The sequence below is a fragment of the Acinonyx jubatus genome, chromosome B4 (genome assembly GCF_027475565.1).
Source record: "Acinonyx jubatus isolate Ajub_Pintada_27869175 chromosome B4, VMU_Ajub_asm_v1.0, whole genome shotgun sequence".
NCBI lineage: Eukaryota > Metazoa > Chordata > Mammalia > Carnivora > Felidae > Acinonyx > Acinonyx jubatus.
This window is the reverse complement of record NC_069387.1, coordinates 115,810,807-115,834,993: the sequence shown is the minus strand read 5'-3', so window position 1 is coordinate 115,834,993 and position 24,187 is coordinate 115,810,807. Positions and strand designations below refer to the sequence as shown.

The 24,187-nt window shown below is 37.8% G+C and overlaps 1 long non-coding RNA gene across 1 annotated transcript in view; it reads right to left on the bottom strand.

The window, feature by feature from the left end:
* Positions 1 to 5,205: 5,205 nt before the first annotated feature.
* LOC128316471 (uncharacterized) overlaps positions 5,206 to 24,187 on the bottom strand; it is a 102,927-nt gene continuing 83,945 nt past the window's right edge. Inside the window, exon 3 of the long non-coding RNA XR_008300414.1 lies at positions 5,206 to 9,371. This is a non-coding gene — a long non-coding RNA (uncharacterized LOC128316471). The remainder of the gene's footprint in view (positions 9,372 to 24,187) is intronic.

Here is a 24,187-nt window from a genome sequence, read left to right as displayed (position 1 = left end):
GTAAAGTTACTTGGGAACAATTCAATTCTTTCAGGTCTTGGTTTTAAGCTTTGCAGGGATGGTCAGAGCAGTGTTTAATCAAGGGCTAAATATTCTCCTCAACTAAGGCAAAATTTTTCAGAATTTCAGACATCTGATACCCCATTAATTATAAGGTTTTATACTCTGGCTGGTGGAAACAGGATTTGGTCCCAGGCCTGTGTGAGCTCCTAGTATTACCCCCTAAAACTTTCAGGTAGTTCCCTCCCTATCCTTGGTAGTTTCCTCTCATCAATGATCTGGTTATCTACTACTCAGCCAAAGACTCAAGAGGGACCCTCTGCAGAATTCTGGAGCTCTCTCTCCTTGCCTTTCTTCTCTACAATATTTTACTCTATAAATTCTGGCCCTGCCCTCCCTTAACTCTTAGCTCTGTCTTTTCAAGTCAGGGAGACTGCCCTGATCTACCCAGCTTCCCCCTGCCTAGACCTTAGCCTGGAAGCTCTCTGGGCAGTGAGCCAGTGCAATTATAGGACTCACCTCATTTGTTTCCCATATCTCAAGCATCACTGTCCATCATGACATGATGTCCAATCTCTTAAAAACTATCCAGTATCATATATGTTGCCTGACTTTCTAGACATTTGAGGAAGGAAGGTAAATCTAGTTCCTTCACTCAATATTAGACAGAAGCAGACGTCCTCAAGCTCAGATATGGAGCCAAGCACTCAGTTTTCAGAACCTGAGACCAGAACTGCTTATCCTCATTTTTATGAAGTAGTTCAGACCAGAGAGGTTAAAAAAAAATCTCCTACCTTTTAAATGTTTATTTATTTAGAGAGAGAAAGAGAGAGAGCGAGAGGAGAGAGAGAGAGCGAGAGGAGAGAGAGCATGCGTGCACAAGGAGGGGAGTGGCAGAAAGAGAGAGACAGACAGAGATTCCCAAGTAGGCTCCTTGCTGTCAGCACAGAGCCCTCAGTGGGTCTTGCTCCCACAAACCATGAGATCATAACCTGAGCCAAAATCAAGAGTCACACACTTAACCAACCAAGCCACCCAGGTTCCCTTCTTTCCTTTTAATACATTTTTCCCTAAAATACCATTATGTGTACAGTGGTATTAGAAAGGAGCAGGAGAAGTAGAGTCAGATCTTCTGTGGGTGAAATATTTTCCACTAGGCTCAACTATCAGATTTTCCTCTGAGGGAATGGATACATTTCCTGGGAGCACCACTCCTGAAGGATCATCCACAGGAATTTTTTAAAAATTGCATGTTATGCTCATGAATCTCACATAATTATCCATATAGAGTATGACTGAGGTAGGGTTTACTGATGACTCTGACCATCAGGGGAAATCTGAGAACTGCAGACATAGATCTCATTTTACCCACAGATCTGTTCCTTTAAAGAGCTATGCTTCAACCACTATATTGTATACCTGAAACTAACAGAACACTGTACATTAGCTACACTGGAATTTAAATAAAAAACATAATAAAAGTTTAAAATATATAGAACATTAAAAAAAGAGTTGTGCTTAAATAAAATTTGAGTAAACTGAAGGATTTCAAAAGCAACAATGAAGTTTACTGTTTAAAACAATAATAATCTCTTTTGTGAACTGAATCAAAGCCCCCATTGTCTTTGTGGAAGTCTGTGTAGCATCATGATTAAAGGCACAGGTTTAATGCAAAAGACAAATAATCTAGTTAAAAACTGGGCAGAAGCAATGGGTAGACATTTTTCCAAAGATGACACACAGATGGCTGAACAGACACAGGAAAAGATGTTCAACGTCACTCATCATCAGGGAAATGCAAATCAAAACTACAATGAGGTACCACTTCACACCTGTTGGAATGGCTAAAATTAACAACACAGAAAACAACAGGTATTGGCGAGGATGTGAAGAAAGGGGAGCCCTCTTGCACTGCTGGTGGGAATGCAATCTGGTGCAGCTGCTCTGGAAAACAGGGTGCGGGTCCCTCAAAGAGTTAAAAATAGAACTACCCCACAACTTTCTAGGTATTTACCCAAAGGATACAAAAATACTTTTGTACAAAAATGACTCAAAGGGGCACATACACCTCAATGTTTACAGCAGCATTATCAACAATAGCCAAATTATGGAAAGAGCCCAAATGTCCACCAACTGATGAATGGATAAAGAAAATGTGGTTTGTATATACAAGGCATCCAAATCGGCCAGGAAGAGGTCAAATTTTCACTCTTCACAGATGACATGATACTCTATATGGAAAACCCAAAAGATTCCACCAAAAAACTGTTAGAACTGATTCATGAATTCAGCAAAGCTGCAGGATATAAAATCAATGTACAGAAATCGGCTGCATTCCTATACACCAACAATGAAGCGGCAGAAAGAGAAACCAAGGAATTGATCCCATTTACAACTGCACCAAAAACCATAAAATGCCTAGGAATAAATCTAACCAAAGAGGTGAAAAATCTATACACTGAGAACTATAGAAAACTTATGAAAGAAATGGAAGAAGACACAAAAAAATGGAAAAAGATTCCATGCTCCTGGATAGGAAGAACAAATATTGTTAAAATGTCAATACTACCCAAAGCAATCTACATATTCAATACAATCCCTATCGAAATAATACCAGCATTCTTCACAGAGCTAGAACAAACAATCCTAAAATTTGTATGGAACCAGAAAAGACCCTGAATAGCCAAAGCAATCTTGAAAAAAGAAAACCAAAGCAGAAGGCACCACAGTCCAGGACTTCAAGCTATACTACAAAGCTGTAATCAAGACAGTATGGTACTGGTACAAGAACAGACACTCAGATCAATGGAACAGAATAAAGAACCCAGGACCCACAAACGTATGCCCAACTAATCTTTGACAAAGCAGGAAAGAATATCCAATGGAATAAAGACAGTCTCTTCAGCAGGTGGTGCTGGGAAAACTGGACAGCAACATGTAGAAGAATGAACCTAGACCATACACAAAAATAAACTCAAAATGGATGAAAGACCTAAACATAAAATAGGAAGCCATCAAAATCCTTGAGGAGAAAGCAGGAAAAAACCTCTTTGATCTTGGTCGCAGCAACTTGTTACCCAACACATCTCTGGAGACAAGGGAAACAAAAGCAAAAATGAACTACTGGGACCTCATCAAAATAAAAAGCTTCTGCAGAGAGAAGGAAACAATCAGCAAAACTAAAAGGCAACCGACAGAATGGGAGAAGATATTTGCAAGCGACATATCAGACAAAGGGTGAGTATCCAAAATCTATAAAGAACTTACCAAACTCAGCACGCAAAAATCGGCACATGAAAAAACGCTTAACATCATTCATCATCAGGGAAATACAAATCAAAACCACAGTGAGATACCACCTTCCACCACCTGTCAGAATGGCTAACATTAACAATTCAGGCAACAACAGATGCTGGCGAGGATGCAGAGAAAGAGGATCTCTTTTGCATTGTTAGTGGGAATGCAAGCTGGTGTAGCCACTCTGGAAAACAGTATGGAGGTTCCTAAAAAAATTTAAAAATAGAACTACCCTACGACCCAGCAATTGCACTACTAGGTATTTATCCAAGGGATACAGGTGTGCTGTTTCGAAGGGACACATGCACCCCCATGTTTATAGCAGCACTATTAACAATAGCCAAAGTGTGGAAAGAGCCCAAATGTCCATCAATGGATGAATGGATAAAGAAGATGTGGTATATATATACAATGGAGTATTACTCAGCAATCAAAAAATCTTGTCATTTGCAACTACGTGGATGGAACTGGAGTGTATCATGCTAAGCAAAATTAGTCAGAGAAAGACAAATATCATATGACTTCATTCATATGAGGACTTTAAGAGACAAAACAGATTAACATAAGGTAAGGGAAGCAAAAATAATATAAAAACAGGGAAGGGGACAAAACATAAGAGACTCTTAAATATGGAGAACAAACAGAGGGTTACTGGAGGACTTGTGGGAGGGGGGATGGGCTAAATGGGTAAGGGGCATTAAGGACTCTACTCCTGAAATCATTGTTGCAGTATATGCTAACTAATTTGGATGTAAAAGAAAGAAAGAAACAAACAAACAAACTGAGAAAAATAAAAAATAAAAATAAAAAAGAGAAATATTTCAATACAGAAAATGTGGCTTGTATCTACAATGGAATATTACTCAGCCATAAAAAAGAATGAAATCTTGCCATTTACAGTGATGTGCATGGAGCTAGAGAGTATTATGCTAAGGAAAATAAGTCAGTCAGAGAAAGACAAATACTATATGGTTTCACTCGTAAATGGAATTTAAGAAACAGAACAAATGAACGTGGTGGGGGGAGAGAGGCAAACCAAGAAATAGACTCTTAACCACAGAGAACAAACAGAGGGTTGCTGGATAGAAGATGGGCAGGGGGATGGGCTAAATTGACAATGTTAAGGAGGGCACTTGTTGTGATGAGCACTGGGGGTTGTATGTAAGTAATGAATGACTAAATTCTACATATGAAACTAATATTACACTGTATGTCAACTAGCTGGAATTTAAATAAAAACTTTGAAAAATACAATACAATACAGCATACCAGGGGGTGGGTGGGGGATAGGAGAAACAGGTAAAGAGGATTAAGAGTATACTTATCATGATGAGCACCGAGTAATGATATACAGAACTGCTGAATCACTGTATTGTACACCTAAAACTAATATAATACTATATGTTAACTATACTGTAATTAAAATTAAAACCCTAATAAAAATAAATAAATAAAGGCACAGGTTTAGGAATCAGGCAGGCCTGTATCCCAGCTTATATCCCAGCTTCTAAATTATGTGACCTTGGCCGAGTCATTTAACTATCAAAGCCTCAGATTCCTCTATAAAATGAGGATGATAAGAATACCTCTTGGGTTGTGGGGAGGATTCATAAAATCTCTGTAAAAATGCTAATCCCCACAAATGTGCTTAGTGAAGTTCTGACACTTAACACTGAATTAAAGTTGATTATCATTAGCTCTCTTAAACAGAAAAATATAAAATTAATGCAATTAGAGAGAAAATAAGAAATAAGTTGTTATCTCTAGTTAAAAGTCTCTCTGCATATATGCTGGGTCTTAGTCTAATGTAAATATATTAAAATACATAAATATATACTAAAATATATATATATATATATACATATATATATATATATATATATTTAACATATTTAAATACCCAACAATTTCTCAGAAGAGTTTTAGAATTAAAATAACTCACCCTGGTATCACTCTCTTTAAATTTTCATTTACTTAATGCCATTCATTAATATTTATGTACCATGGTAACTAATTCTTCAGTGTTCATATCCTTTGGATATTATTAGATAACCCCCTCAACCCACCACACCCCTTGAGTTACCATTTTAATCAACTATAAATATTTATTTTTTAATTTATTTTCATCTCTCTGACCTATGGGAATCAAATCCTTTATCGCTAAATATTCCCATCGCTTTCCACAAACATGATTTTTTAAATTCAGATAACACTTTCCTCAGAATTATAGAAAGTGGAAGATTACAATATCCTTTTCAATCTGCTATTTCTCATTCATACCCAAAGATACCTACTTGGAAAGCCATATTATACTTCACACTAGACACTTCTATCAGTCCATAAAAGCAGGTTAGACCTAAAAGAATTGACCCAGCAACCCTGGATGAATAAGCATTTTTTATAACTACTTCTTAGGATCTCCTAATACATCTGTGTTTGAGAACGAATTCTAAGTGCATTTAGTATTCTAATGTGATAAATCTGGCAACCCTTAATATGTCTGAAATAGGCATATGTTTATATATTCACAGTGTAGAAAAGGCTATATGTGAACATAACTGTGCAAGTTGGTAGAATGTTTAAAAGCACGAAGTTTGTCAATGGTATAAAACATGAATATTTATGATATTTTAACACATCTGAGTATAATTTCTCTTTCCTTAGTGATTCCAACAAGTTTTAATGCAACACAAACGGAAAATGTCACCGACTTCTTTAAATACAGTCTCCAAATCAAACACTAAGATGGCAACTGAAGGCAAACTTAGTTCTCATTTCTGAAATATCTCATCACAAGATGTATCATTATTTTGTGTTAGCAGATTTTGTAGCATCTAGCAGACAAGAGGTTCACACCAAAGCCAATTTCAATTAATTCAAGATGGAAAATTTCATGTGACACTATCAAACACTTTACCAAAATTGAGATAGATTGCATCTACAATTTCACATCACTTTTATCTACTGATCTTGCAGCTCTATCAAAAAAAGCAATCAAATTCTTCTGGCATGATTTGTTCTTTTTAAATTCCTGTTTTATAATGTCCATTATCGTTTTCCTTATATGTTTCATCAATGCTTGCAAATTTTCTATTAATGCTCATTCTATTCTTTCAATGTAGATTTACCTGCTTTTACTAGATAATTATGTCAGTGTTGTTCATTGTTTTCAAGAACAACAATAATCATTATCATTAAGATAATGCTTAAGAAATTACTCCTCATATTTGGGTTGATAAAAGAATTCAATTCTACAAATACTTACTGCACATTTACTAATTGCTTATTACTCTGCCAGGCAATGTAGGGAAGACAGATTAGCAGAAGAAAACTTTCCCCTGGAAGCCACTGATCTCACTGAGGAGATAAAATCCAGACTAATGGGAATTCTGCATTCATTGGTACCCAACGTTTTGCAAACTCTAGTACGTTAAAAAAAATCGTATTAAAATTTAAGTTTTTATGCCTTATTTCCAGAGGTTCTGACTCAGCATTTGTGTTTTTAACAAGGAGCGCCCCCCCCCCCAGGTGATTTCAGCATAAGAGTAGATTTTTTTTTAACTACACTTGTGACAAAAATGATATGGAGTCAAAGTACCAGAGGACCAGAAGCAAGTTCACCCATTATAAGCAACAACATACAAAAAGGCTTCCCAGAAGAATCAGGACTTTAAGGATATCAGACTAACAGAGCTCTAACAATATTACCTGTATTAGCAGTACTGTTTTCAGATATACTTGATTGACAAAGGTACACACTGATACAACCGCGATGTGCCGCTCTTTGGCCAAATCAATTAAGCAACGGAGAAAGTATTACAATAACTTGTCCATACAAAAATAAGCATGTATCCCTATCAAAGGAGCTAAAATAAATTTAACACTGAGAAGCATTTATCTGGGTTGCTTTCACATTATATACATTGGATACATTCCAGAACCTGGGAATTTATCAATATTTTATGACAATCTAGAAAGCAATACTTAGAGATAATTTCAAGCCACCAGGAGATTTTTATCCCGTGAGTAAGCCTTGTAATACTTCTGTGAAAGCCTGTAGTGTTAAATATGATTACTCTAGATTCATGAGGTATCATATAAAAATTATTATTTGAACATGCATGAGTGCCTTTCTCCACATATCTAAGACTGATCTACTATACTATTTCATTCTTTGCATTATCCATGGGAAACCAGCATAGCAGTCAGGGTAAGACCAGAAAAACAGTATTTAAAACAGAGGGAATTTAACAGAGGGGATTTTATAGAACAGATGATGAAAGAGATGAATAGCCAAAGGAAACAGTGAAGCAACTGAGAGCTCAGCAACACAGGAAGTCTCTTCCTCCAAGCCCAGTAGAGGAAGGGTGCTTGTGGTTCCAGAGCCCAGGGCCCGGGGCACCTAACTAAAGCCAGAGCAATAGGGCCAGTCTGAAATGACTAGAATAATGGAGAAGCAGCAGCCAAGGCAGAGAGCTGGGTAGAGAAATAACCTGACTTCTCCTCCCTTCCTCCCACCCTCCAATCTCCTGACAACACTGCAAAATGCTTGCTGACATGTGACCTTTGCAAATGCAGTCAGGCCTCCTGCTCCTCAGGGTAGAACAGGAAAAGTTTAAGAAAGAGGTCTGAGAGCAAATAACCCAAGAACTAGCTGGAAAAGGTGGTGGTGGTGGTGGTGATGATGATGGTGATGGTGGTGGTGGTGGTGGTGGTGATGATGATGAGGTTGTTGATGATGATCGTAGAATCCCTTTAGAACAGAGGAACTGAATTTGCACAAGGAATTCAAAATTTTTATAGATTCTCAGTTCAGTGCTTCCCTTATTCAATAATTCATGCTGCCTCCATAGCCACTGAATTTTATTCTCTTATTCTTTATCACTCTAGTTTGCTATGATTTAAAATTCGGGGCTTGAATAACCTTCATTATTCTTTTTATAATATAACTAAATGCAAATTCTTTCTCCTTACTCATCTCTCTTACCTATATATCAGGAGATATTCTTATATCATTCCTGATATGTTTTTAATTGCCCAAGCATCTTAGTCCATTTTTTTTAAGTGGACATTTCTAAAGAACAATCTGGTGTTTAAACCACTTAGTTACCGTAATTTTGTTCTCACTGAATTCATTAATGGAATTTTTGTATCTAGTAATTTCTATCCCCCATGCAGAAGGCCATATAGTAGTCTTTTTAGCGCATTTATCTAGTAAGAAGGATGTGCTCAGAACAAAATCTGCTATCTCCCCTCCCCCCTGAAAAATCAATCATATTTATAAGCATTGCATGGAGCTTTATGCTTAACACAGTGCTTTGCATAGTGTGTGAGGTGTGCGTGGGGGGCGGGGGGCAGGTATCAACAGAATGGCTTCAAGGATGAGAAACAAAGAAACACAATTATAGGATCCAGTGTTCCCATCCACGTATTTATGCATAAATTCATAAATGCAAAATATAAATGATTTAACAGTTATATAATTATGTTCTCAGAACATATAACTCCCTTTGCTACAGTTACCCAAAGTCCACAAATTATACTTCACTTGATACTCCCTTTTCCTTACTAATGAATTTCTAGTCTTATCAAGTCAATCTCCTCAATGGCCACTCATCACCTCCATGTTCAATTTGGGCTCCATGACTTTTTAGTCTACTTCCCCCCACACTGAGCTTTCCATGACTTCTCTGTTCTCCAGTGTGCTAAGTCCCATCTGCTTCAGGTACTTTTACCATGATGGGCCGGCCCAAAGGACCCTCTTCCTTCTCATGAGCTCCTATTAAGTTAACGTCTATGGATTAAACGCTTATTCATTATTTCACGTATGTGCTTGGTATCCTCAAAAGTCCTTTAGATTCTTGAGGACAGGACCTATAGCTTAAATCCTACAGTATTGTTAAACAGTAAACAGCAATTACTCGAAACATACTGAATGTGACTGGGTGCCATTGAAGTTCCACAATCAGTCCTGGAGAGGTGTTTTTGAAGTCACCATAACATGATGGAGAAAAGGCAAAAAAGGAATGATGTTACAGTGCAAAATGTAGAAGAACAGATGAGAGACCAGTGACCTAGAAGTAAGCAGAAATAAATCAACTTTGGTATGCAGGAGTAAATATCCCTTAATGAAACTCACATATTTTGGGAAAGTTCCCAAGACATTTTCCCCCCCCTTTGGAAAAAAAAATCGTATTTTTATCTTCACTGATTAAATTTCTTTTGTTTTAGCAGGCAATGTATTTTTGCTGGCTGTCTCATTTTGAAAAATAACTCTGAGGGATTTCATCTCATGGGCACTCTTGATTATCTGTCTTCTACCCTGTCTTAATTCAGCTTCATCAGGAAGATCAAATCCGAGGTCCATCTGTAGCTCTGGTGAGGTGTTCACTAAATGTGATTCTAAAACCCAAGTCTCACATTGTCATCATTCTCAGAGCCTCCTGAAGGTCAACCGGGACTATACCAGCAGCAATTAAACAACGTGGCTTCCCCTCAGGGTGCCCCTCCCAGACCTACCTGGCCCTTATCATTCTGACCTATCTCCTCACGTAAATCTCTCAACGCCAATATGTCTTCAACTTAAAAATCAATTTTCTCCCCGTTTCGGTTTCTTTTTCACAGTTGCTTCTTCATTTAATCTTCAGGGTCATCTCAATCCCCATAAATCTAAACATAGCAATCAAATGTCTCGTCTTTTTAAAATGTCTCTCCACAGGTGGGGCACAAATCCCCCCTCCTGATGGATTGGGCAATTTAAAAGAAAGATGGTGAACACAGGAAATTATATCTCCAGAGAAAGCCCATTCCATCGGAAACATGGGGCTGAAGGGGCACGCTTTTGTTTTTGTTATTTAAAGGGTTTATGCTTTAACCTCTGCTTTAAGAATGGTTTTTTTTTTCTTGAAAAAAAATTTTGCCATTTACGAATGAGATCTGAAAATCAAGGTTTTCATAAGCCACTGCCAAGTGTTTTGTTTACTAAAACGAGAAGACTCCTACTAGACCTGAAGGGGACTTAGTCTCCCTCGCCCCATACAGAGAGCTGCTGTATCACTCAAAGTGCCTGCAGTAGGCTTCAGCCTAAGACTCTCTGTTTCTGTGTTCACTCAGTTTTTACCACACAAATAGTGAACACTTATGATCAACAAGGCATTGAACTAGGTGCTGTGGGGCTGATTAGGTTTAATATGACACAGCCCCTGTTCTCAGTGACACAGATGTGACAGTCATGGATACAAATAGCTATAGAGAAAGGCAGTATGTGGCAAGTAGTATACTTTACTTATTGATTCAACAAGCATTTATAGAGTGCTTTCTCTGCCAGGCACTGAGGAAACAGCAGAGAGAAAAACAGGCACCCTTCCTCCCCTAGAAGAGCTTCTACTCCTGCGAATGGGTGACAAACACTAATGGGATAATCAGACTAACAACATGAAGTGCCCTGAAGGCTGCATATACCTCAGGGGACAGATGTAGACCCAGCAGTTGGACACATGATTTAGGAATGAATAGGAGATAATAAGGCTGGGAGGATGGGGAAGAACATTCTAGACATGGCCAAATAAAGAAAAAATGCTAGGGGAGCTTTCAGAGGGAGAAATCCTTCTGAGGTGGGATTGGGAAGGAGAGAGGGTACATCCTAGACTGCGCAGAACACTGACAATGGCCTTCCCTGAGGATAGGACTTCATCAAGTAAAGATGGTGAAGAGGAGATTCTAAAGCAGAAAAGGCAAAGAAGCAGATGACGATGAGCAATGTTCAGAAAGAAAGGAATAGCATGATTTAATTAGCATGTGTAGGGAACTCAGGGAAGAGGCTGGAAAGGGAAGTAGAAGATTCAAACATGGAAGGCCCCACCTCCCTGAGCTAAGAGGTTTGGGATATTTCCAGGCATGCAATGGAAAACCACTGAAGGCTTCAAAGCAGGCCTACCGAATAACTGGAATCATATCCTAAGGATCTCAATCTGAACTTGGCATATCAATCTGCCATTCCTGGCAACAGGAATGGAAAGGAAGATATAGATGCGAGAGACAGTCACAGGAGTAGATCTGACAGCAACAAATCTTTAAAGGAAGTTTTATGTGTTCAGGAGTTGCAAAGAAATTTTACTTTGAGAAGGAAGGACAAAGAAACTCATATATATTGAGAATTATATTTGCTGGACCCTATGCTGGGAGCTTATCATGAACTGTTTTATTTAATCCCAGGAATCCCTAAAACGGGTATTATCATCCCTTTATACAAGTAAGAAACCGAGGGTCAGAGAAGTTAAGCAACTTGCCAAAGAGAAAGATAATAAGACATGGAGCCTTCAAGATCAGTTTGTGTTACTTCAAGGCAAAATAACACCCCAAGGTCTTTCTTATTTCCTAGTGCTCAATTCTTACCCCATTCACCGTTCCTCTGACTCTATCAACATTCAAAACAGATTCTCAGTATTCTGCAAACCTCTGAATGAATGTGGGAAATTTCCAAAGGGTTGCCCAGCCAATGTCACACATGTTTATCTCTGGGAGAAGACAGAGAATATCTCCAATAAGACATAAGTTTGGAAGAGTAAAGGGAAAATAATCATACTTGAGGTGCTTGGTCCATCGCTCCCTGAAATTTCAATGGCAGGGCATTTGTAGGACTTGAAAACCAGTGAGCGGTTTCAGTATATTAACTTTCATTTTGTTGTTTTTATTTTCCCTGTAGGGATCAAAAGATGAAGAACTCTTGTCAAAGCTCGTAACTCTCTAATTACTTAATTATTAACAGTGAAAATCTGATTTTCAAAGTTGTTTAATGGTCATGCAATAAACCAACGTGAGATGACTGTTAATGCTGCAGCTCAGGTCTCCAAAGAGTTGAGTGATATTGTAGTTACTGTTATTTCCAAATAGAAATAGAAAAGCGATGACTACAATACTGTCTGGGATTCCCAGTCAACCACTGAACAGATAAAATGTCTTTCATACTTGGATGAGGTCAAGGAGGAGACTGTCACATAATAAGAATTTTCCCCAACCAGTCTTTGTCATAGCAGGTAAAAATAAAGTTGATTACTAGGCAGAGAAAAAAAAATGAACCAATTATTAAGCACACTGCATTATTCTTAAGAGTTGTTTTTGACTCTTGTTACCACTGCTGGCTGTGAATTTCAGCATTAATTATCTAGGGGCATCAAAAGTGTACTGATATTATAATTTGAAACCATTATACCAAGTATCTCTGCTCCAGCTTATCATGCCTGGCAACACACAGGAAAGTGAAATGCAAAGTAGCCATAAAAAAGAAGAGGGAACAAAAGAATAATAAATAGACAACTTTATATTAGTCATGGGAGTGATGAAAGCCTGTCCACAAAAACACTAAACTGGTCACAATTCTCTGAAGATCTTCCATAGAGTAGTAATGTCACTAAGAGAGGTAAGTCCAGCATATGGGTTCATTTCTGGACTACCACTGAAAGGTAGTAGTTCAAGAGGACTTGGCCAGACAGAATATTTTAGAGTAGTCATTGCAAGGAAGGGAAGCCCCTAAAATGGGTAGTCCTAGAACAGATCTCTATTCCTCCCTCACAAAGAAAATGGAAGCCATTAGATGGAGCTCTTGCAGTTTTGACCAAATCTACTTATCAGTCAAAAGTGCACATGGCCTCTGCTCCTTTTGGTTAGAACACAGGTTCTAGCCCTACTCCAGTGGAAAGCCACTCCTACTTGTACTTTGGTTTCTATCTTCTCCCACATTCTGATTCTCCTGGTTATTATCTCTCTTCTCAATGTTTCATTCTGTGTTATCCTCTGTCTCCCATCCCCTTCCCCTCTATTCATTCCTTCCTCCCCACCTCTGACTTGCTCTCTCTTCCTGGACAGCATTTAATATGCTTACATCTCTTTCCACATTAAAAAAAAAAAAATCCATCAACCTGTCCAACCTCCGGTTGACAATGTGTCTTTCTGTAAAAAATAAATTTTGTGCCATCTTCCTTATGTCTACCACTCCTTGTGTCCCTTAAATCTGGACCTTTTCTTCACACTTCACTGAAACTGCTTCCCAAGATTGTCACTGTCCCCCATATTGCTAAAGCCGATGGTCACTTTTCAGTTACAATTTTCTGATGTCGCAGAAGCATATGACACTATTGTCCAGTCCCTCCTTCATGAAATTCTCTTTTTTCTTGACAGCACATACTCTAAAGTTTGCTTCCTACCACTCTGGCTACTTTTGATCTTCTACTGATTCCATAATGTTGATGTTTCCCTGGGCTCACTCTTCTCACTTAAACGAACTTAGACACTTCTATAGCTTTCACATACCATCCTTAGGCTAATGAGTTTGCAGTCGATATCTCTAGATCAGAACTGATTTCTAAGCTCTAGTCCAATACATCCAAAGGCCAATTAGATCTCTTTACTTGGTGCCTTGCAAGAATCTTAAATTTATAAGTCTATAAGGAACTTATAGACTTAAGGATGTCTATAAAGGAACTTAACTTCTTCCCTCCAAAGTTGCTCCTATCTTGGTAAATGGCATAAACAAGTAACCACTTACTCAAATCAGAAATCTGGGAATGATTTCTGGCACCTTTTTCTCCTTTGTCTGTCTCTCACCACTCACATTAAATCAACCATAAGACCGTTTATTATTTCATTCCACAAACATTTATTGAATCTATCATCTGTATTCAGTGCCATGGAGAGCAAAACAGCTGAATTCCCTGCCCTCATGAAACTTATAGCTTAGTGTGAAAAACAGTAGTTACTAAACAAGTAAATGGACAAATAAGAAAGCAAGAAATACAAAGAAAAAAAAAACTAGTTAAAAGATAACTATGACTGGACTAGAGTTGGGGCAACAAAGAAATAAAAAAAAAAATACTGAGATACCTTGGAAGGCAGAATTGAAAGGTTTTCCTGACTGATTGGATTGAGGCATCAAAAGTAAGAGAGAAATCAAGGAATATTTCCAGCTTCTCGACTGAGTATCTGGGTGGACAGTAGTGCTATTATCTGAGGTTGTAGAAAGGTAGGGAACCAATAAGTAAGTTTTAGATGTGCGGAGTTAATGTCTGTTAGGCTTCCAAATGGGTTTTGCAAGTAGCAGTTGGGGTAATGAGCCTATAACTTCAAGGAGAAGTCTAGGGCTGACACATAAAGTTGTGAGTCAACAGCATAGAGACAATAAAATCACCTGGAAAAACTGTAGACACTACACCATAGAGAGAGAAGGAAAGCAATCATAGAATTAACCCTGATGAGCTCCATTATGGGTGGTTAAAAGGGAGCAAAGTAATTAAAAAGAGACTGAAAAGTTAGGTTAGAAAGAAAAGAAATAGGTAAAAATAAGGTAAAAATTAGAAAAGTCAATAAAAGAAAAAATGGGGTCCAAAAGTCAAGAGGCCAACTATCCAGAATATGTCAACTAAAAAGGGAATGTAAAAGTAAGTAACTATAGCAATGACAAAGGCAGTGTGAAAGAATGATGAAGTCATAAACCAGAAATCCTATAGCTCCACTATCTCGATATTTCCCAAACATGTCTCATTTATTCCATCTCAACTCAGGTTTAAACCACTATCATTGCTCATGTGTATCATTCTTGTATCTCCTTCAATTTATTCCCCATCCCACATCCAGAATAATCTTGCCAAAACCCAATTCTGAGCACATCACCCCACTGCCACATTTAGGATACAGATCAAATTTTTCACCATCTGGCCCCTACCTTGCTTATCTCATCTCATCTCATCCCATTCTCTCTTTCAAACTCAGAGTATCAGCCATATTGATCATATAAAATTCCAGGTGTGCCTAATATTAGGATATCCAAAGATCGATTCTGAGTCACAGAAAAAGTACAATGAGAAAAACACATGAACTTAAAAAGCTTGAGGGAAATGTCGTAGGTATGAACCGAATAAATGTTGTCCAATTGAACTGACTCTTCTTTCCCATTCATGTTTTTTTCTTTAACCTGGCCCATGTTCCACTTCAGAATTATACTTTGACCTCTGTTGACATCACATGACAGGGGAGAAACCCTGATGCTATTTGTTTTACGCAGACCTTGCAATGCCGACCCTTTTCCAGAAGAGCTATGCTTCTTGTGTTCAAAACTATGTTGTAAACTCTTTAAAGTTAGGGAAAATCAAGAGGCCAAGAGTATGGATACCTGTATTTAAATCCTGGTTTCTGGAGTCCTTGGGCCATTTTTTTTTAATCTCTTGGGGCGTCTGTTTTTCTATCAGTAAAATTTATATAATAACAGGTTCCTACTTCATAAAGTTGCTTTGAGGATTCCATGCCTGATACATAGTGAGCACTCAACAAATTCCCTTACTATCATTTTGACTATTATTGTTTTGCAGACCCTCGAATGCTTTACACAGGACCGGGCAGAGTCAGTAGTCAACGAATACTGGTTGGCTATCTGATAAATGCTATGCCACCAAATGTTTCCCCATGACTGTTGTGGTATATTTTCAAGGACAAGAATGGGCCACCAATCCTCATGATTAATTCCTTCTTCTATTTTCATGTTGAGTTATGTAAATCATGCTTGCACATTTCACCCTTCAGACAGAAATGGAGTAGTTCTAATTTGGTCTAACTTAAGGTGGGAGCAGGGGGATACAGAAGACTGCAGAAGCTAAAACTTTCTGGTATAAATGAAACAGCAGGCTGCCTTATGTTTTCAACATTAGCATTTAAGTTCACTGCAGCTGAACTCAATTCATATCAGTGGAGATTTATATCAAACGGTGGGAAGGCAAGTCATATCCTACTGCTGTCTTGCAGAATTATCATCAGGAATGTAGCCAATTTTAGCACAAATAAATGGTAGTTAGGGAAGTAACTTGTATGATCGAGTCCTATAATGGTCATTCTTTGATTTAGAAATAAGTTCTAAACCTGTCACTTTGCATGAACTTGATTTTCAAAAGAAAGAAGAAAAAAATCACTATACTTTCTCCTTTGGGAATAGCACAATATACAACAACAAAACAGAGAAAGTTAAAGAAAATTCTGCAATTTTATCATTTTACGTGTATAGAAATAACTTTAAGTGGTGTATGCATGCTTAAGGATTAAATTATACACAACATAGCTCACTATCATTACTACTACACATCACTAAACCAAGACACTCCTAAATCTGTCATCTTGTTGGCAGTCAAAAGACAGCTGAAATGCTGGTTTGAATTTTATCTGTCTTATCTCCTTTATGGAATAGGAGAAACACTTTGTAAGACTCACATACGAATGGAAAAAAGAACTGGTTGGTGAATGAAATGAAGGTATGATAAGAGCAGGAAGGCACCTCAGAGATCATCATTCCAATCCTCTCACTTTAACAATGAGGAAGCAAGATGCAAAGAATCAAAACAGCCAGCTCAAGGACACATGATTGGGGACCCCAGCTTTAACTAATTCCCAAACCTGGCCAACCATCAGTCACCTATTAATAAACGTACAAGTTCCTGAACACACAGACTTGCAGAAACAGACTCTTTGGGAAGTGGAATCCAAAATCTTATGGATTTAAGAAGTTCCCCAGGGGCTCCTGGGTGGCGCAGTCGGTTAAGCGTCCGACTTCAGCCAGGTCACGATCTCGCGGTCCTTGAGTTCGAGCCCCGCGTCGGCTCTGGGCTGATGGCTCGGAGCCTGGAGCCTGTTTCCGATTCTGCATCTCCCTCTCTCTCTGCCCCTCCCCCGTTCATGCTCTGTCTCTCTCTGTCCCAAAAATAAATAAAAAACGTTGAAAAAAAATTAAAAAAAAAAAGAAGTTCCCCAGATGATTCAAATACCAAACATCCAGAGACTAATGATAACGAAGCCCTGATGTACACTGTCCATGGCTATTGGCTAGACATTCAACTTAGGAATGAGGGCAGACATACCTGTTCATTTTTTATATTTAAACAGCTATGTTATTTAATTTAAATAGCTAGTGATTACAAAACACCAAATGTCATTTTATACCAACTCATCTCTATTTACTGTACCTCTACCATAAAAGCAGTCAGGCTTACTACAGTTCTTCTCTGTCTTATAAAAGTACGGTATCCATTACTGTGTCCCTAAAAAGAAAATCACAGAATGCTTTCAAAATACATATTTTGGGGGCACCTGGGTGGCTCAGTCGGTTGAGCGGCCGACTTTGGCTCAGGTCATGATCTCGCGATCCGTGAGTTCAAGACCCACGTCGGGCACTGTGCTGACAGCTCAGAGCCTGGAGCCTGTTTCAGATTCTGTGTCTCCCTCTCTCTGACCCTCTCCCGTTCATGCTCTGTCTCTCTCTGTCTCAAAAATAAACTTTAAAAAAAATTAAAAAAAAATACATATTTTGTTTTTTCTGAGATGGAAAACTGATGGCTTAATTACCTTATAATGCTACTATCAATAGTATGATACAAATGAACATCAAGTGTACAACACATTCCAAAACAATCCTACACATGGTATTGATTTGCTTGCCATTCTCCCTCTAGTTTACTAATATATCCTGACCGCTTGCCATGGCATCAGCCTTGCACCACAAAAGTAGAACTTCCAAAAGAAAGAAACACTTTCCAAACCACAAAATCAGATGGATTCAAACCTTTTTCTCCAGCTGTGATCTTTCTCCTAAGTTTCAGATACCTGTAGCCATGTGTCTATCAGACATCTCCACCTACTTGCCCCGTGAGTAATCCAGACTGAACATGCTCCAAAGCAAAGTGATCATTTTCTCCCAAACCTGTATCTCCTCTATGTTTCACATAGTGGTTAGTCCACCCAATTGCCCAATGAAAAAATCTGGAAATCACCTGTATTTGCTAGAATTTCAAATTTGGTTTCAAGTAAAGATATTCAACTGAAGCTGGCTGGACTAGAAAACATAATTTATTGAATCACTTAGGTGTGAAGTCTAAAGCTAAGCAGTACTATAAAATTACTCTCCTACTCTCTTTTTCTTCTCAGCTCTTCTCCAGTGTTAGCTCCTCTTGGGTTGTGTATGATAAGCTTATATCCATCTTGTTTTAATCCCAAAAAGAAAGAGGTTCTCCCTCCTAATAATTTTAGCAAGAGTACTGGTCTTGCTGGACCAACTCAGTTCACTGACTCATTCCTGAGTCCTTACTGTGCCCAGGGATATGGAACTGTTGGGTCATCCTCACACATCTTGGATAAAGGGAAATGGGAAATTGAGTATGGGAAAGAAGTGATCACCCAGAGGAAAACCAAGATACTATTTCAACACCAACAACAGGAAGGAAGGAAGGAAGGAAGGAAGGAAGGAAGGAAGGAAGGAAGGAAGGAAAAGAAAGAAAAAGAAAGAAAGAAAGAAAGAAAGAAAGAAAGAAAGAAAGAAAGGAGGGAGGCAGGAAGGAAAAGAAAAAGAAAAAGAAAGAAAGAAAGAAAGAAAGAAAGAAAGAAAGAAAGAAAGAAAGAAAGAACGAAAAGGAGGAACACTGTGCAGGCAAAAACATCACATACTTTTTCCATATCATATTGGACCCTCCTCCCTTCACCCCTTGATCCAAAGAATTGCTTAGTTCCAGTGATTCTCTAACCTTAACATGTCCCTTACTTGTCTCCTTTAAGATACCACTATTAATGAATTAATGTCTCACCTGCAACTGCAATGGCCCTACTTACAGTCTTGCATCTGTACTGCAATTCCAATCTTATCACAGCACTGCCTAGCTTATAAATCTATCAGTGCCTGAATACATGTGACATAAAGACAAAGTTCCCTAGCAGAACATTTATGGATCTCTAGGATTTGCCCTGCTTTGTCTCTCAGCATTCCCCAAACATACACCCTAAAGTGGTTGATATCATACTAACAATGATAAAAAACAATAATATTTCTTGAGTTCTAATGAGGCCCCAGGTTCTATATAAAAAGACCTCTGTGCCCTTACAACAACCTTATTGCAAAACTCATTTTACAGATGAGAAAATCCAGCCTTAAAGAGGCCAAGTAAGTTACCCAAATTCACACGGTTAAGATGTGCTAATGGAATTCAGACGCATGTATATGGAAACAAAGCCTCATCTCTTATACTATATTGCCACACTGAACTACTTTTAGTTCTCCAGATCTGCCATGTTTTTTTTTCTTCCACTAGGTATGTTCTTCTCTTACATGTCTGACTGATCATCCCTAGTGCCTGACTTTCCCATGAAGCCTTCCTTGACAAACAAAAGCAGGGCTTTTCACCTTCTGCTTTATGGGGAATATATAACAACTTGGGAACACTGGAAACCTAAAAATTTTAAATAATGATATAAGTTTTTAAAGAGTATTTATTTTGAGAGAGAGAAAGAGAGAGAGAGAGAGCATGAGCTGGGAAAGGGCAGAGAGAGAGAGGGAGAGGGAGAATCCCAAGCAGGTTCCATGCTCCATCCTGAGCCCAAGGCAGGGCTCTATCTCATGACCATGAGATCATGACTTGAGCTGAGATCAAGAGTCGGATGCTTAACCGGCTGAGCCACCCCTAATGATACAATTAAATACATGATGGTCCATGGCAGAATACTAAACAGTATCAAAAGTCATCAAAAATTTTAAAAAAAGAAAAACACTAATAACCTGAAACTGTGCTCCCAATACAAGGTGATTGGGGAGGGCATAAGAGTACAAAGTGTTAAATAATGCATGCTTCTACCTTCATAAAATAACGTGGTTCAAAAACCTGACATACTCAAAATGCAGAATAGTGATTAAGAGAATGGGGCATTAGCATCAGACAGAAATGGATCTGAGCTCCATCTTTGCCACTTATTGGCTCTGAAACCATGGGAAAGATACATAACCCATGTGAATCTCTGAACCTCTGGACATGTGTATAAATACATGTGTGCATCTATATCTACCTATATCATTTCAATATTTATATGTCTACTTACAGAGAGAATGAGAATAAGAGACTAGAAAGAAATACACACCAAAAGATAACAACGATGGTAATTTGATCAATGTTGACTTCATATTTTTATTTATTTTTATATTTTTCTAAATATTCCACAATGCATATCTTATCTATATTCTGATCCATTTTCTGCACTAATACGCTATGTCTAATTTAAAATTTGGGCCCCAAAAGCAGAAACCGCATCGAATCATCAATTACGCATCCTGCATCATGCCCTACATGACATCAGTGTGAAATAACCTGGTGGTTTGCATTGTCACAGCCATGGCAGATCTATCTGGCACACTTGGGAGGCCTTCTTTGAAAAATAGTCAATTTCTGACAATTTAAAGGTTGATTATCCAGTCTTAAATTATCTATATCCTTATACTCTACAACATTTCCCTCCTGCTGACCAAATTTGAAAGTTTCATGGCTCCTTAATATCTCCACCATGACAAGAAGAGAGAAACAAAAGTGATGATATTGTAATCAATCAAACTGCTTACTCTGTGAAACCACTGATCATTATGTTCACTTAGGAGCTCCAACATGAGAAATTTCTTTTTAAATGTAATGGTAGGGAAAAAAATAAACTTTCTTCCTCCTGAGAAAATACTCTATTTTCTTTTTTATTGATAAAACTATGTAGCTTGTGTTTCACCTTTTGTCTTGGGTATTAGAAGGCTTGCCATTATTTGTTGTCCTGTCTTTCTTCTTTGCTTGAATCTGGTTTTCTGGCCTTATTTTTATGTCCTTTTTTTTGTAGCTTGTCTCAACTTATTTGTTGAAGGAGCAAGGGTAGAAATAAATTTGCTAACTATCAATTTTGAAAACTTATGCTAATAAATAATAATACCTTATATTGTGTTTTGCTGCTTTTTTAAGTAGTTTCACATTCAGGACCTCACCTATTTCTCCTTATCCTACAAATAAAGCAGCCATTATCCCCATTTTACAGATATGAAAACTGACAAAACCCTCTGGTAGAAAAGGAAAGACTATAGGTTCTGGATTAGACTGCCTGAGTTTGAATTCTAGTTCTATTATGGTTCCACCTAGAGGTGTACCGTTGGGATAAGTTGCTCAACATTTCTGTCCATCAGTATTTTCAGTTGTAAAATGAAGACGATGCTAGTTATGGTAATATTACTATATATACATATACATATATATGTTACTAGTAATATTATAGTAATATTACTACATATATATGTATATGTATATATACATATACATATATACACACACACACACAGACACTATATATTATACATTACTAATAACAGTAACATAGAGGATTGCTATGAGGACTGGTCAAGCAAGTTACACTGTTAAGGCACACAGACCAGTGCCCAGTACATAGGACTCATAAGTGTTTCATATTGTTATACTAATGTTCTTGTCATTTAACATCCTGCATTGACTATTCCTCTATATTCCACTCATTTGCACTTTATTAGTGCCTTAGTTAGCTGGGGCTGCCATAACAAAATACTGTGTGGGTTATACAACAGGAATTTATTTCTCATAGCTCTGGAGGCTTGGAAGGCCAAGATCATGGTGTGGGCTACATTGGCTCCCCAAAGAAGGCTCTCTTCCTGGCTTACAGATAGCTACCTTCTTGCTGGGTCTTCACATGGTAGAGAGACAGAGGGCGCCCTGGTATCTTTTCCTCTTTTTCTTTCTTTCTTTCTTTTTTTTTTTTTTAATGTTTACTTATTTTTGAAAGAGAGAGACAGAATGCAAGTGGGGGAGGGGCAGAGAGAGAGGGAGACACAGAAGCTGAAGCAGGCTCCAGGCTCTGAGCTGTCAGCACAAGGCCTGACACGGGCCCAAACTCATGAACCATGAGATCATGACCTGAGCTGAAGTCAGTTGTTTAACCTACTGAATGCCCAAGGCGCCCCTCTCTTCCTCTTCTTATAAGGGCACTAATCCTGTCATGGGGGCCTACCCTTACAACCTCATTTATGTGTTTGGGGGGATATGGTAGAAAGTCCTAAAGGTATTTTTTTTCTCTTTTAATGTAATAATTAGATTATTACCCCCTCCCCCCCCCCAAGCATCCACCTCCAAATATCATAACATTAAGTGTTAGGGTTTCAACATATGAATTTGGGGGGAATGCAGTCCCTCAAATTATGGAATTTAGTCCATAGCAGTCAGCATTCAAAGCATACTGGACAGAGATCTGCTTTTACCATAGGTATGAAGAAATGGCCTTCTGAGAACAGTGAAAACATGATCATGCAGTCATACGAAACTTGATTTTAGATGGAAAAAAAAAATACATCTAGGACTTTCTACCATATGACCAAAACCATAAATTTCATCATATAGTGCAATGGTTAACATGGGCTTTAGTACCAGACAGGCCTGGGTGCGACTCACTCTTGCCACTTGCTAGCTACAAAGCCTTGAGCCAGCTCCATAATGTCCAGCACCATACTGTCCTCTGTTATAAAATGCAGATAATAATGGCTCTTACTTGGTATGGTTTTTATGTAAAGCACACAGTGCAGTGCCAGGACCATAGCAGACAGTGAATAAACATTACAGTGATCACTGTTGTGTTATTATTGTTATACAGTAGGCCAAGTATACCAAAAGCCATCAAATTCAATTTCTTTTATAATATTCTGCAATTTAGACTTCTAGAAAATAATTCAGAATTTTCTCCAAGTGAGTTAAAATTACAGAGGATTCACTTTAGCTGAGGAAAAAACTTGTGCCCCCCAAAATAGACAGTTTTGTTGAGTTACTCCTCCCAGATTTCTGGCTAACTCCAGTGTTCATTACATCAATACTTTAAAAAATAATTTAAAGTAGAATGAATCCTTTTTGTTAGATAGAATTATATAATAAATTGCACAATGAGTATAGACCTTAACGTCATTTAGGTTCTCATCCTTATTCTGATAAATGTTAGCAAAACATAAGGCTTAGAATTTATAGTTGGATGTGTTTGTTTCGTTTTGTGTTTGACGTCTGGTCAAGGGGAGGGTTATGTGTTTGAGTACTGGGAAGAATTCAATCTAACTGTCTTTTAATAATTAAAATAAATTTAATCAAATGTGTGCTTAATTAAATTCACACAACAGACTTTATTAAAGGATAGTATTCATTGCATTCCTAGAGCTATCAGCTTTAACAATGAAATCATGTCAAGAACACAGGTAGGCCTTCCTTTAAGAAAATCTAAAACGCAAAGCCCTAAACCTATAAAATGGAAGGGAATTTGCTTTTCAAAACAGACTCTTTTTCATGAAAGTGTAGCTTTATTTCAAGTCAAGCTTTGTATGGTATTTTAAATGATGCAATGGCAAGAAATTTGATTTGCTCAGATCACAAATATTGAATAAAATAAAATATGCTTGTGTCTGGAAAAAGCTCACTTTTTTCACTTTGATGCCATTATTTTCATGTATCTTCTAGCAGATTCCTACTGTTAAAAAATAATAATCAGTTTGGATGTATTTGGCCTTTATAATTTTAAAACGGGTCTGGTGATCATGTGTACCTCACTGCCGCTGATGTGAAAAATGCAGTGCCCTGACAGCTCACATTAAGCATCACACAGAAAAAGTATAATTAGCATCTCTGTGCTAATTAAAAGTGATGCTGGGTTAGTTCCAATATCATGCTTTTAAATGGCTGATGTCTCAGGAGAATAAAGTTGGGGGAGAAATGCATTTAAAATGGAAAAAAACCCTGTGCAAACTTCTGTAAGTGATTCAGATTTGTGGCTGTTGTTATTTACATCTTATTATGATGGCAGACTTCAAGATGACTTCTGTTAATCAGTTTACCATTTTCTCTTTCCCCACTTTGCCAGCAGTAGGGAATTCAAGATGTTTTTCTGCTTCTTTAAATCCTTTGACCGTCTGCTTTCACACAAAATTAATTAAGGATTTTCTAAATAGAGAACATACCACACAAGAAAGAAGCAATTCAGGATTTTCAGTTTTTCTTTTGCACAGTGCAAAGTACAT